At 39.8% G+C, this 13,353-nt stretch overlaps 1 long non-coding RNA gene across 3 annotated transcripts; it reads left to right on the forward strand.

Annotated features, from left to right (window-relative positions):
* The first annotated feature begins 1,345 nt into the window (after positions 1-1,345).
* LOC147913220 (uncharacterized) lies at positions 1,346-11,186 on the forward strand. 3 transcript variants are annotated; one of them, XR_015549021.1, is made up of 4 exons: positions 1,346-1,419; positions 1,805-1,945; positions 9,626-9,718; positions 11,025-11,186. It is a non-coding gene; the product is annotated as an uncharacterized LOC147913220 (long non-coding RNA). The 3 variants fall into 3 exon arrangements; XR_015549020.1 differs by lacking the exon at positions 1,346-1,419 and adding an exon at positions 2,441-2,589 and having other exon boundaries at positions 1,670-1,945; XR_015549019.1 differs by lacking the exon at positions 1,346-1,419 and having other exon boundaries at positions 1,673-1,945.
* The last annotated feature ends 2,167 nt before the right edge of the window (positions 11,187-13,353 follow it).

Genomic DNA, 13,353 nt, shown 5'->3' on the forward strand with positions numbered 1-13,353 from the left:
ATGTTAGTGCACTTGATGTTGTCCCAGAGGTTCCTTAGACTGTCCTCACTCTTTTTAATTCTTTTCTCTTTTACCTGTTCCGCTTGGGTAATTTCTTCCAGTCTTTCGTCCAGCTCACAGATCCGTTCTTCTGAATCCTCTGCTCTGCTTTTGAGTCCCTCTAGTGAATTTTTCATTTCCAGTATTGTATCCTTCATTTCTGATTGGTTCTTTTTTATATCTTCCATTTCTTTGTTGACATTCTCACTGAGTTTATCTATTCTTCTCCCCACATCAGTGAGCATCCTTAACACTCTTTGTTTGAACTCTTTGTCAGGTAGGTTGCTCATTTCTGTTTCACTTAGTTCCTTTTCTGGGGTTTTGTCCTGTTCCCTTACTTGGAATGTATTCCTTTGCCTCCTCATTTTGCCTCTTTCCCTGTGCTTGTGTCTACGTATTATGTAGGTCAGCTACGTCTCCTGCTCTTGGATAGGTGACCTTATGTAAGTGATGGCTTAGGAGTCCTGGAGTGTGCTTCCCTCAGTTCTCACTGTTCCCGGGATGACACCTATGTGGTCTACATGTGTCCTTCTTTGTGGCCTGTTTGCTCTCCCTGTAGGTGCCCAGGGAGGCCGAGTTATGCTCCTGGCCAGCTGTTGTAATGCTCAGCTGCTTGTAGTTGTTGTGGGCCCTTCAGCCTCTTTATCAGGTGTGGGGAGCCCCAGCACAGTTGGCTGCAAGTTCTAATACCACATTGGTGTTGCAGTATTTCTTTTAAGTGAGTAGGCCCCCAGTGTGGCAGGTTGTTAGGCTCAGGGGCTTACAATTACTATAAGCCTCCAGCCTTTAGGTCTCTTGTCAGCTCTCTGAGGATTGCAGCTGGGTGGGGCTGGCCTCAGGCACAGGAGCACCCAATTGTTTCAGGCTTTGGAAGGTGGGGCAAACCCCCTATGTGGGTCTTTGAGAAGCACGTCTTCTGCAGCTGACAAGCCCTGGCTCCCACAGGTCCACACACACAGTCAACACAGTCCTGCCCCATGTGCATGACCTGACCTCCTGAAGTGGACCCAGTCTCTCCACGGAGGGAGCCCCACACACTCCACCACCGCCCCACACTCTCCACCAGCTCCTTGTGCACGCCCTGCCCCACTGAAGTGGGCTCAGTTACCAGGCTGCAGAGAATCCAGTCACCAATCTATGCAGGCCCACAAGTTGCCTGAGGGCTTGTGGGTGGGTGGGGCCAGTCTCTAGGGTGGGCTGCCTGCCCTGGCTGAGCTGGATTAAATCGGTGCTCTAGCGGGTGGGGCTAGCAGGCCTCAGGGAGAACTCCATAGGCATCTGTGTCAGCACGCCCACACCAGGCCACAACAATGGCCGCCACCAATGTCCCAGTCCTGGAGAGGTCTCACCTCTCACCGAGATGCACTCAGGGCCTATCAGGTGAGTCTCTTTTCACCAAAGCACTGTGCACCTTTCTTTCTGGTGATTTTACTGTTGCTTTCTGAAACGGGTGAGTTTGTGCATGGGCCCTTTAAGAGCCTGTTTTAATTTCTTTGTGAGCCAGCTTTTCTGCGGGTACTCCCCAATGTTTTAGTAGCAGGCAAAGTCAGATATTATGCCACTAGTCTCGATTGTGCTGGGTCCACAAAATGCCCCCAGCGGGGGCGTTCCCGGCTCAGGGCCCCGCGCCTCCAGGCAGGGCTGCGTACCTGTGGGCTGCTCCCAGGCGGCCATGAGGCACTGCGGCTTGTGAAGGCGGCGTTTTTCCTCTCCAGAAGGGAATTTCTGCCTCTTCCACCTCAATTAGGATTGTCCTTTGTTGCAGGAGTTCCTCTTCTCCAGTTTTCAGTTCTGTCTCAGGGGTAATTTTTCCACGAGTAGTTGTAAATTGGCTGTGTCCGCGGGAGGAGATGAGTTCAGAGTCTGCCTACGCCGCCATCTTGACTTCCTCCTTCTCATCCTGATGGTGAGTTCTTTATTTCTAACTTTAATGGAAGCGCTTTTAGTGTTTAGTATTTCCATTAAGCAGAATATTTGTCATATTAAGGAAATATCCATCTCTGAAAAATATTGTTAAAGATGATCACATATTTTGTCTTTTAAAAGTCTCTAATGAAGCATTGTTCAATAGAAATATAAAGCAAGCCACATATATAATTTTAATTTTCCTAATAGCCATATTTTAAATAGTAAAAACAAACAAGTGAAATTAATTTTAATAATAGTTTTATGTAATTCAACATATAAAAAATATTATCATTTTAATATGTATTCAATATAATAATTATTAATGAGATATTCTATATTATTTTCTAGTAGTAAGTCTCTGAAATCAGTGTACATTTTAGTTTCAGCATATTTCAATTAGGACCTGTCATAGTTCAAATGCTCAGTAGTTTCATCACTCTAGTGGCTACCTTACTGGACAGCACAGCTCTAATAGTGTTTCATTATCTTCAAGATATGGCCTAAACACCTCACCTTTGCATCAAATGGCCTTCATAGATGGTCCTATACTGGAAAATCTACTTCATTAGCTCCTCTCTGGACCTCTGAAGACCTGTTCTTTCTGCTTGGAACACTTCCACCTCCTCTTCACCTGGCTTACGTGTACGTATTCTTCAGCTCAAAGCCAAATTTACCTATCCCAGAAAGCCTTCCCTGCCTCAAGGCTCCATTGGGTTCCTGTTTTCTGCATACCCATCATAACCTGTCTCCATCATTCTTCCACTAAACTGTGTTCTTCTTGAGATCAGGGACTCTATCTTGCTTCCCACATCCCTAACACATAGCACAGTGTACACAGTAGGTACTCAACAAATTCTTCTTGCATAACGAAGAGGTGTTCTTGTGTGAGATACAAGCCTTCATGCAGAGCAGAGGGAAACGATATGTCCTGTGTATCTTATGAAATAGGAAAGAGAAAACTTTGAACATAACAAAGTAGGAAGAAAGAGTTAGAATGGAGTCTTGAAAGTGGATGGATTTTCAGAAAAGAGAGTAAAATGTTAGGCCCACATTAAAACATGTAAATCATGACATCTCACTATATAAGTTGCAATGTCAGATAAGGAAGTGGCAGAATTTATAAGTGTCTGTCCACATTTGTTGGGGAAGGGAGATGTAAATTCCAGGGAGTAGATGACAAGACGTACAGCTTTTTGCTTCAACCCCCTGGGACACGTTATGTTTAAATGCTTTTTGGTTCCCCTGGTTGGGGTAAGGGCATGATTAAAGTGTCATTTCCAGTCACCACACTGAAGATTTAGAGTACTTTGCCCTCATTACAATGACCCTTTCTTAAGGGACATCACTGTCCATAGAAACCTGGAAATAGTATTGCTGAGGTATTTCAATGCCCAAAGTCTCTCTCCCTCTCTGGATGTATATATTTATATTTCTCACTTTCTAAGACATATCTCATAGTCCCTGACCCATCCTATCACCCCTCTTATGAAAGGAAGATGCATTAGCTTTCAAAAACTGACAGCCAGCATGACCCTTGTGGTTTGTATCTTTGGAAAATTACTAAGTATTTACAACAATAACAATAATAGTTGATACCACGTACCACACAATTACTATGTGTCAGACACTGAGCTGAGCACTTTACTATGTCATCTCATTGAAATGTCACAAATTTTACAAATAGGTAATGGGCCCACTGTCACATAGTTCATAATTAACTGAGCTGGGACTTGTTCCCAATATGTTTAATTTCAATGCCCACATATTCATACATTATACGTTATTACTTGCAATTTATCAATCCATATAGAATTCTATTACTGAAAATCTCAGTCATCAATCTTCGCTTTTGGCTAACTCCAGAACATTTGGATTTCACTCCAGTTCACTCATCTTCAGGGAGAATTTCATCTCCATCACGTTTGGCCTTTTTATTAGACCAAGGAGAGATGCTTCAGTGTGTCTGCTACTTTGCTTCCCAAGAGAAGATGGGCAAAATGATTGACTCAGACCCCTTCACACATGGAGACCACAGCAGCTCACAGTGAGATGCCTTCTGTGTAAGGGTCAATTAAGATGTGTGCTTGATAGGAAACCAAGGAAATAAAGGACAGATGGAGGAATTTGGTCACAGTGACTGAAGGCACTTTGACAGCTGCTGTGGTACTTACAACACCAGCCACTTGGCTTTCAATGAAGATTGTATCTTGATAATTCTTGAAGAGAAACAAAAGCATTTGTCTTTGTGATATCATCTTTAAAGGCTTGAACACATAGATGGTAAAAATATTGCCAGACCCTAGATCAGCTTTGACTACACGTTAGCATCCCAAGTTACACCCTCCAGAGACCAATTTCATCAGACTCCCTGGGGTGAGATCTGGGCATCAATATTTATTATAGTGCCCCTAGATGATTCCAATGTTCAGTCAATAGGAGAACCACTGCTCAAATAAATGTTTCTCTTACCCTATCTTAGTTACCAAATGTAAAGTAACAGTGTGCTTCTACTGTTTTATTGTCAATATCTAAATTATCTGTATTGCAGAAAAAAAATGTTTTGACATTTATGACCACATATGTCATAAATGTATATGTATAGATAGATATACAAACAGATAGATATGTTATATATAAGTATACTTTACATGTTTTAGAAAAATTATATTACCAATTTTTGTGTATAGTGTATTTATATATATGAATAACTACACACACGTATATGACAAAGCTTGTTAGCTCAATTTACTATTTTTGTCTATATAATCTATGGGTTTCTAACAAAGATATTTTAAAATCTCCCACTAATGATAGAGTGTTTGCCAATTTTGCAAAAAACTAATATCAATTTTGCTTTTATATTTTGAGGGTATGTTGTTAAGTGCATCAATATTCTTTAAATTGTGTTTGCTTAGTAATTTTTTATTTTACTATTAGGTAATATATTTCTTTCTTTCTAGTAATGTTTTAGCCATGGATTTCATTTTGCTGGTATATTGCCTCATTATGTTTCATTGCATTAGTACTTGCATAATATTTCATCTACTTTATTTTTCAAACGTGTGATTTTTGCTTTAAATGGTTCTCTTTTAAGGAACATTATAACTGGATTTTCAAAAATCCATTCTGATAATATACCTTATAATGGAAAATTTTATTCATTTACAGTAATAGTGATTACAGATATATTTAGACTTATTTCAACCTTTTTTTCTTTCCTTTTTTCCGATTCTGCTAGGATTGATATATTTTTCTATGTTTATTATTCCCCAATGATGTTTTAGGAGTGTATTTTTTTCACATACATAAATAATTAGAAAATTTTAACCATGACTAAAAGTATTCAGAATTTTTAAATATTTTCCTGAACATAGCAAATATCTTAGAACACATTATTTACTGCCAAACTCTAGCTCCCATTATGCTAATTATTATTTAGCGTTTGTTTTACATTTTTCACACAAACATAATTATCAATTTTAAGTTCAAAGTTAATTAAATGTACTGGTATTTTATCAATTTCAGTGCTCACAGAAATTTTTTTATTTTCTTTTTTTAACTTTTATGATTGTTCTTTATATCCCACATTTTCATCTGGGTATTTCCTTTTCATAAAATGCATCCTGTATTTTTTCTTCTAGAAAGAGCCTGAGAGCATTAACCTCTCTTAATCTTTGCATTCTAAAAAGTGCTTTATCCTGCCTTCAAACTTGACTAAAAGTTTAGCTGGATATAAAATTCTGGGTTGATATGCACTTTCCCACAATGCAATGAGGTATTATTGCCCCTTGGTCTTCGGGCATCCTCAATGCCAAAGGGGGCGGGGGGTGAGAATCTCTAGTTAGTCTAAATTCTATTACTCTGTGGTCACTCTGTCTTTTCTCTCTCGTAGTTTTTGAGATTGTGTTTTTCCCTTAGCTCTTCTACTGTTTCTTTCAATAAGTGGGTGTCGATTTGGTATCATTTATTCTTCTCTGTCCTGACTGTCGGTGGTCCTACTATGGTGTTGCTGTGATGCTGAAAGCTATGCCACCAGGATTTCAAATACCAGCAGGGTCAGCCATGGCGGACAGGGTTCAGCAGAGCTTCTAGACTAACACAGACTAGGAAGAATTACCTGGCCACCCACTTCTGAAAAAAATTGACCATGAAGACTGAATAGCAGCAGAGCATGGTCTGATACAGTGCCGGGAGGTAAGAGGATGGTGCAAAAAGACTGGGCAGGGTTCTGCTCTGCTGTCCACAGGGTTGCCAGGAGTCAGAATCCACTCAAGGCACTAACAACAACAAATTCTTCTCTCTGGATATTCTGATCTGTGGACTTGTGTTTCTTTAGTTCTATAAAAGGCCAGTAATTACCTCTTCAAATATATCTGCTCCTTTTTCCTTCATTAAGTCTCCTGGAACTCTTAAAGGGCCCAAGTTGGAGCTTCTCAAGCTATTCTTAATATCTCTTTCTTTTCCTTCCTTATTTGCTTCTCTGTTGGAGAATTCTGGGTGAGGTTCTTATTATTCCATTCCAAATCACTATTTTTAATTGTTTATTAACTAGGATTTATTTCATTCTTTGTTTTCTATTTAAACGTATCAATTTTCAAATTTTCTAATTGGTTCTTTTTTATGTCCACATTCTCCCGTTTCATTTTTTTGCTTGTTTCCTAATTTCTGGTGTGATTCAAGTATTTTTTCTCTGTGATCAAAATACACATTCTTATTATGAATCTTTGTCAAGCATTTTGCAGAATTAATTTAATTCATGGTGAATTCGTGGTTTGATTATTGGTTGTGTTGGCTAATTTTCTTAATATTAACTTTCCTCATAGGAAAGTGTGTGTGTGTGTTTATTTTGCTCCCTATTCCTCTTCTCACCCCTCCCTGTATCATCCACACATTTATATGCAAATATTCTTTGAGTGGCTACTATGTACTAGCCCCTATTCTAGCTCTGGGGATATCCACTGTAGAAAATACACAAAAATCACTCCCTGCATGGAGCTTACATTCCCAAGGGAGGAAGCAGACAATAAACATAACACATGTATAAATCATGTAGCATATTAATGATCTTGTAATTACCCACACCTGCTCCTCCAGGACTCCTGGTCCAGAATGTTGGGAGGCACTACTGCTCTGCAGTGATACAGAGCAGTACCATTCAAAGTGTAGTCCACAGACTGTAACCTGTCTATGATGACACAAGTATAGAAATTTGGAAAGAGGCTCTGAAAACTTTTATAACCATTTGGCAAAGCAATTTTTTTTCTGTTGAATCTAACACAACAAAATTTGTCCTTGTATTTTGTATGTCTATTTTTTATTTCATTTTGCAGTTTGCTTTAATTGTCTTTTACTTAAATAAGTCTGCGATGAAATAGAAAAAAGTACTCTGCATGCTTTCAACACAGAGTCTGAGAAGCATCAATATAGAAGTTCTTAGGATGTGGGAAATGAGCCAGTAAGGGCTTTGTTAACTTCCTGATTGCAACGCTATGTCTGTGTCCCTCCTCCTCCGTACACGTGCAGCATTGTGGAAATCTTACCCTGTAGTGGCAGTTGGAAGCTTGTGTTTTTCCACTTCCCTTTGTGGGGTGGGCATTTTAGCCCCAACTTTAAGCAATCAATTTGCCATAGAATATTTTAGTTCCAATTATCTGGTGGGCATAGAAGGGATTCTCAAAATACATCTAACTGTCCTAGTTGACAGAAATGCAGTTTCCTTTGCATTCTGAGACTTCTGCTTGGTTCAAACTGACCTCTGGAAGAAATAATGAAACGGGTGCTAAACTGACAGCGAAAATTACTAATTTTAAATGTAGCCTTGGCTGCTGACTTACTGGTGACCTTAGCAAGTCACTAATCTCTTTTACAAGTTAACCTTCATAATTTTTATGACAACTCTTTGAGACAAGTAGGGGAGGATTATTTTTGTAAAGAGGGGAAAATTCAGAAAAGTGCAGTAATTTTCCCAAGGCCACTTATTTAGACAAACCTAGGTCTGTCTCAAAGTCCATATATTCTATCTTATAGAATACCAAAGTTGGATGGAGTCCTCTCCTTGGAAATATCAAAGGTGGTGAAATTTAAACACTGTTGCAAGACACCAGCATTCTTTCCATGGCAAGGATTTGGAATCTGGACCCAGCTGGAGAGGCTCACCAAACCCTGCCTGGGGCTGCTATAACATGGCTTGCAGATGCTTGGGTATAAGAGCTAACACACTACGAAACACTTCCCCCTTGTCAGGGCTTAGAAGCTGTGACTGACAGGCACTAGACAAGGGGCACGAGACAAGGTAGGGAAGAGCACATGGCCTTAGCAACTGACAGTGTATTTACCCAGATGTGGCATATGGAAGCTCCTGGGAAAAGAATTTGATTCACCTGGAGGCTGATCTATACAATCCTGGTTTGTCCATTGTTTCCCTCTCTCCTTCACATCCCTCTCCGTTACTGCTTACTGTCTTTTGTATATCCTGACTCCGACATCTAGCTACATTTTCTCTTGAATGCGGGTCAAATTCCATTTGAAAAAATTACAGTCACAAAGAAGAATTCTGTAGAACAAAACTATGTCTGTTCTTGGGTTTTTGACTCCCAGGAACAATGCTTTCTTTATCCAGTGACAATAAAATTTGAGCTCTTGTACAAACACTTTCCTTGAACACTATGCATATAATATTCATTCTCGAAGCAATATTTCCTCATCTGTGCATCTCTTATGAGAGATTAAATTGCATCATCCACTGCTGGTGGGAATGCAAACTGGTGCAGCCACTATGGAAAACAGTATGGAGATTTCTCAAAAAGTTAAAAATAGAAGTACCATATAATCCAGCTGTCCCACTACTGGGTATTTATCCAAAGAACATGAAATCAACAATTCCAAGAGATATATGCACCCCTATGTTCATTGCAGCATTATTCACAATAGCCAAGACGTGGAAGCAACCCAAGTGCCCATCAGTGGATGAACGGATAAAGAAGATATAGTATATATATACAATGGAATACTACTCAGCCATAAAAAAGACAAAATGATGCCATTTGCAACAACATGGATAGACCATGAGGGTATTACATTACCCAAAATAAGCCAGACAGAGAAAGACAAACACCTTATGATTTCACTCGTATGGAGAAGATAGACAACATGGATAAGGAGAACAGATTACCAGAGGGGAAGGGGGTAGGGGGAGGGCGAAAGGGTAAAGGGGCACATATGTATGGTGACAGATAAAAGCTAGACTACTGGGGGGCCAGCCCGGTGGCGTGGCAGTTAAGTGTGCACCCTCCTCTTTGGCAGCCCGGGGTTCGCAGTTTGGGATCACGGGCTTGCACTGATGCACCACTTCTCAAGCCATGCTGTGGCTGCGTCCCATATAAAGTAGAGCAGGATGGGCACGGATGTTAGCCCAGGACCAATCTTCCTCAGAAAAAAGAGGATGATTGACCTGCTCAGTAAAATAATTTTTTTATTAAAATGCACACTCAAGCATTATTTTGTTTAATCTTTAAAATAGAAGTTGATTATTAAAACATCAAAATTACTCCCATTTCACAGATTAGGAGATTGAGGTTCAAAGAAATAAATCAACTAAGACTGCATAACCCTTAAGTTGCAGGAACTGGGCACTTTGGCATCTAAGTATGTTTTCTTTATGTAATATTCTATTTTACAGATAGCTCTATGAGGATCATTTCTCCTAGAAACTAAGGGTGGTAGTTAAGGTGTTTACATGTTTTATGTCCTGCCATCAAGGAGCAAATGCCAGGTGAGTGAGTTCCTAAGTATTTACTAGGATCAGCTATGTCTTTAATATCCTTTATTCCCTTTCCATCTCAAATATTCCAAAAGCCAAAACAAAATTGGGAAAGAAAATACTCACATTAGGAGGTGAAAGGGAATGGGGATGGTACATTTTCTCCTTCTGGTTTGAAATATTGGGATTTCAATATAGACAGGGGGTCATCCCTGTTTGACCACCAGTTCTAGGAATGCAATATTTTTACTAGGCCTGTGAGGGCAGACTAACGGAAACGAACAGCTATGGAGATGGACAGAAGCAGCGCTGCCACTTAGTACACTAGGCTGTGCAGATTGGGTGAAATATGTCCAAGCAAATCTCTTTTTAAATTGTAAAGAGTTATACAAATATTAGTTCTTATTTTTTCCATTTTGCACTTTTGCAAACAGCGTAAAGTCTATTCCAAAGATGGGTTAATTTGTAGAGATCCCAAACTGTGGACATGTGTGGCAATAATGATTGCAATTAAACATAGTGTGACCTTGGGGAAATCATGTAACCTTTCTGTTGTCGCTGTGCTCCTCATAGAACAACCAAACAACATTATCCTCACTCTCACCTTGAGACAAGCAAGGTTGTATATAATTAGGACTATATAATCACATGTTTATGATCCTGGGTCCTGCGCGTTTGTGGGTATGTGCGCACACTCTCCTTTTGCTAATGAAATGTAAATTCCTTGAAATCAAGAACCATATTTCTTTAAGTCTGTAACATTTATAGCATTGGGGAATGGAAATACAATTACTGACTACCAGAGCAGGAAGAGACTTTAGCCTCATTTAGCCTAATTCTCTTAATTCTATAATTCCTAAAGAAATAGGAAATCCGTGTACAGATAACAGGTGATTTGCCTAAAATCACCCAGCAGAGGTTGGATTTAAACCAGATGTTTTGATTTCAGCTCCTTATTCTTTCCATTGTACTTTACAACTGATATATGATATATAATTTTTGAATCAATAACTAGAAGGCATTGTGCAGATTAGCATTTCACATAGTAGAAAACAAGTCCAGTGATCGAAGAAATTTTAATAAATGCTGTGCTGCAAGAGCTTTGTTTCTTTATGCTAATAAAATTTAAGAATCTCCAAAAAGATACTAGGTTGGTTTTTTCCAAAGTTCTTTGAACAAAAAGTCCTTTTGGAGGACAACGGACACTAGAATATAGTAAATATCCAATAAACATGAACGGATAAACAAAAAATAAAAAATAGTGTCTTAAGGATTTCAACCTGAAATCTGATTTCCTGTCTTGTTTAACCTTTTATAGCCTATGTAACCTTGGACAAGACTCTTCAGTCTCCTTAGCATGGTTCCTCTTCCTAAGGTGGTGATGGGATGACCTGCCCAATCTACCTCAAGAGGCAGCAACGAAGGTCAAATTTCTTTGGAACCACAGAACCTGGTATAATAAACAGCTTTCGTTTTAAGCACCAGCCCTTGTCCTTTTATTTTAGGAGTAACACTCATTTATTTGTTTGTTTGTTTGTTTGTTTTTGTTGGGAACTACATTTTCCTCTTACTCCATCTGTAAGCTTCCGATTGGAGCTACCATGTTCTGATATAAACCTGACCCCCAGCCAGAGTCAACAGGTCAAGAAGTGCACACCTTACCCAAGCTGAACCAGGAATTCTCTCCAGAGATTTTGGCTTTGGAGCCGAGAGAGTCAGGCAGTCACTCTCTGTGGCTAAAGCCGTAAGATCTCTCATCTCTCTCCAGCATTTCCTTTGTTCATTACAAGCCATAACCCTCAGATATTCCAAATTGCGTTTCCATCTCTTGGCTTTTCCACATATTCCTTCTCCCAACCATGTCCTTCCCTCAGATATTTGCAGAGCTGACACCTCCTCACCATCCATGCCTCAACTCCAATGTCACCTCTTCAAAGACCTCCTCTAATTTCGTAACTAAAGTAGCATTCCTTGTCATTCTATGTCACATGACTCTGTTTTATCTTCTTCATAGTTCATCTCAGTAGCTGAAATTATCTTATTTGCTATGTGTTTGTTGTCTGACTCCCCTGCGAAACATAGGATCCTTGAGGATGACAATTTTGTTTTATTCACCCCTGCCTCCCCAGTCCTCAGAACAATGCCTAACACATATTCATTGATTCATAAGTTGGTGGGAAGTCTCTATGCTCATAATGATCTTCCGAGGTAGGCAGCATTGTCCTCATTTGATAGTGGAAGACACAGAAACCCCAAGGACGCAGTCATTTGTCTGAGATGCCACAGTTATGAAATAAAGAGGGGAGAGGTCATCTCCCACTGACCAGGATGGCTTCTATAGAATCCATCTGCTGGCAGCTCAATGATTTTACATTAACAAATAATAACAAAATAATAACAAAAAATAATCTTGTTTTGTTTTGTTTTGTTTTGTTTTGCAAGGAGAGTAGGGTAGAGATATGAAGGATCTGAGCAGGTAGCACCAGTCCATTTAGTACCATTAGGCATCACAGAGAGACTCTATCATACAACCACAATGTCCTTTTATCAGGCTTATGTCCAGACTTGTTTTCCAAGCAGTCCCTGCTTACAAGACTGGGGCTGGAATATTTTGGAAGGCTGTAGGTATCATTACTGTTGCAGCTGCCAACCTTCTAACACTGACACTGTTTTCTCATCAACAGGCCTGGATAAGCATTAGTAATAAGGGAGAGGAGAGTCAAAGCATCCTTTTGCTTTCTGCTTTTCTGCTGGACACCAGTGGGCTTTGTTTTACCAGCGAAATATTTTTTTAAACATCCAGGAAAGAAAGCCAATAGTTGGCAGAGCAAGAATGACCCCTATACATGCTATTCCTGTGGGGATTTGGAGTAAGATTCTGTTTGTTTGTTTTCTACAAGGTCAGACCTAGCTGAGATTGGCAGAGTAACTATTTCCACCTTTGCTCTGCTGCCAACTCAGAAGAAGCTGAGTTCTGGCCCATTTTTCACGTTGGATAAACCTCAATCAAGACAAGTAGAATAAACCCAAGGTCACACAGAAAGCCAGATATCAATAATAGTCTGGAATATTTGACTTAATGCTCAACACTTTGCATCATTAACTCATTTAATATTTACAGCGATCCTATAAAGTAGACATTGTTACCTAAAAGGAAGTTGAAATCAAGAGAGGTTAAATGACTTGTCCAAGATCACACGGCTAGGAAATCAGATAGAATTTGGACCTATGAATGCTGGGCTATTTCTATGCCCCCACCTGGGTCAGCCCAACCAACCACTGCTTGTGGAGAAGATTTCTTCCTCGTGATCATCGCATCTTCACATACTGTCACAGGAGAATGTTTCCATTTCACACACCTTTATGAGTGTTACCTCCCAGAACTGGGCTGTACAAAGACTCTTGCATTTCTATGGCAACTGCCACTTCTGTTCTTGTTCCTTGTTCCCCATTTCATATTATTCGTCTCAAAGCAATTTTGCCCACAGATGTGATTCCAGGTTACGACAAGGAAGTACAGATGGCAAAAATAACTTAGAAGCAGATCTCAGGTTCAGAACACTCAGCTGTCCCCACAAAATCAAGAAGCCACAGTCAGTCTCATTCTGGATTAGGGAAAATGGCTAGCAAATGGATGTTTCTCCAAT

The sequence above is a fragment of the Ceratotherium simum genome, chromosome 29 (assembly GCF_057802395.1).
Source record: "Ceratotherium simum simum isolate JZ-2026a chromosome 29, ASM5780239v1, whole genome shotgun sequence".
Taxonomy (NCBI): domain Eukaryota; kingdom Metazoa; phylum Chordata; class Mammalia; order Perissodactyla; family Rhinocerotidae; genus Ceratotherium; species Ceratotherium simum.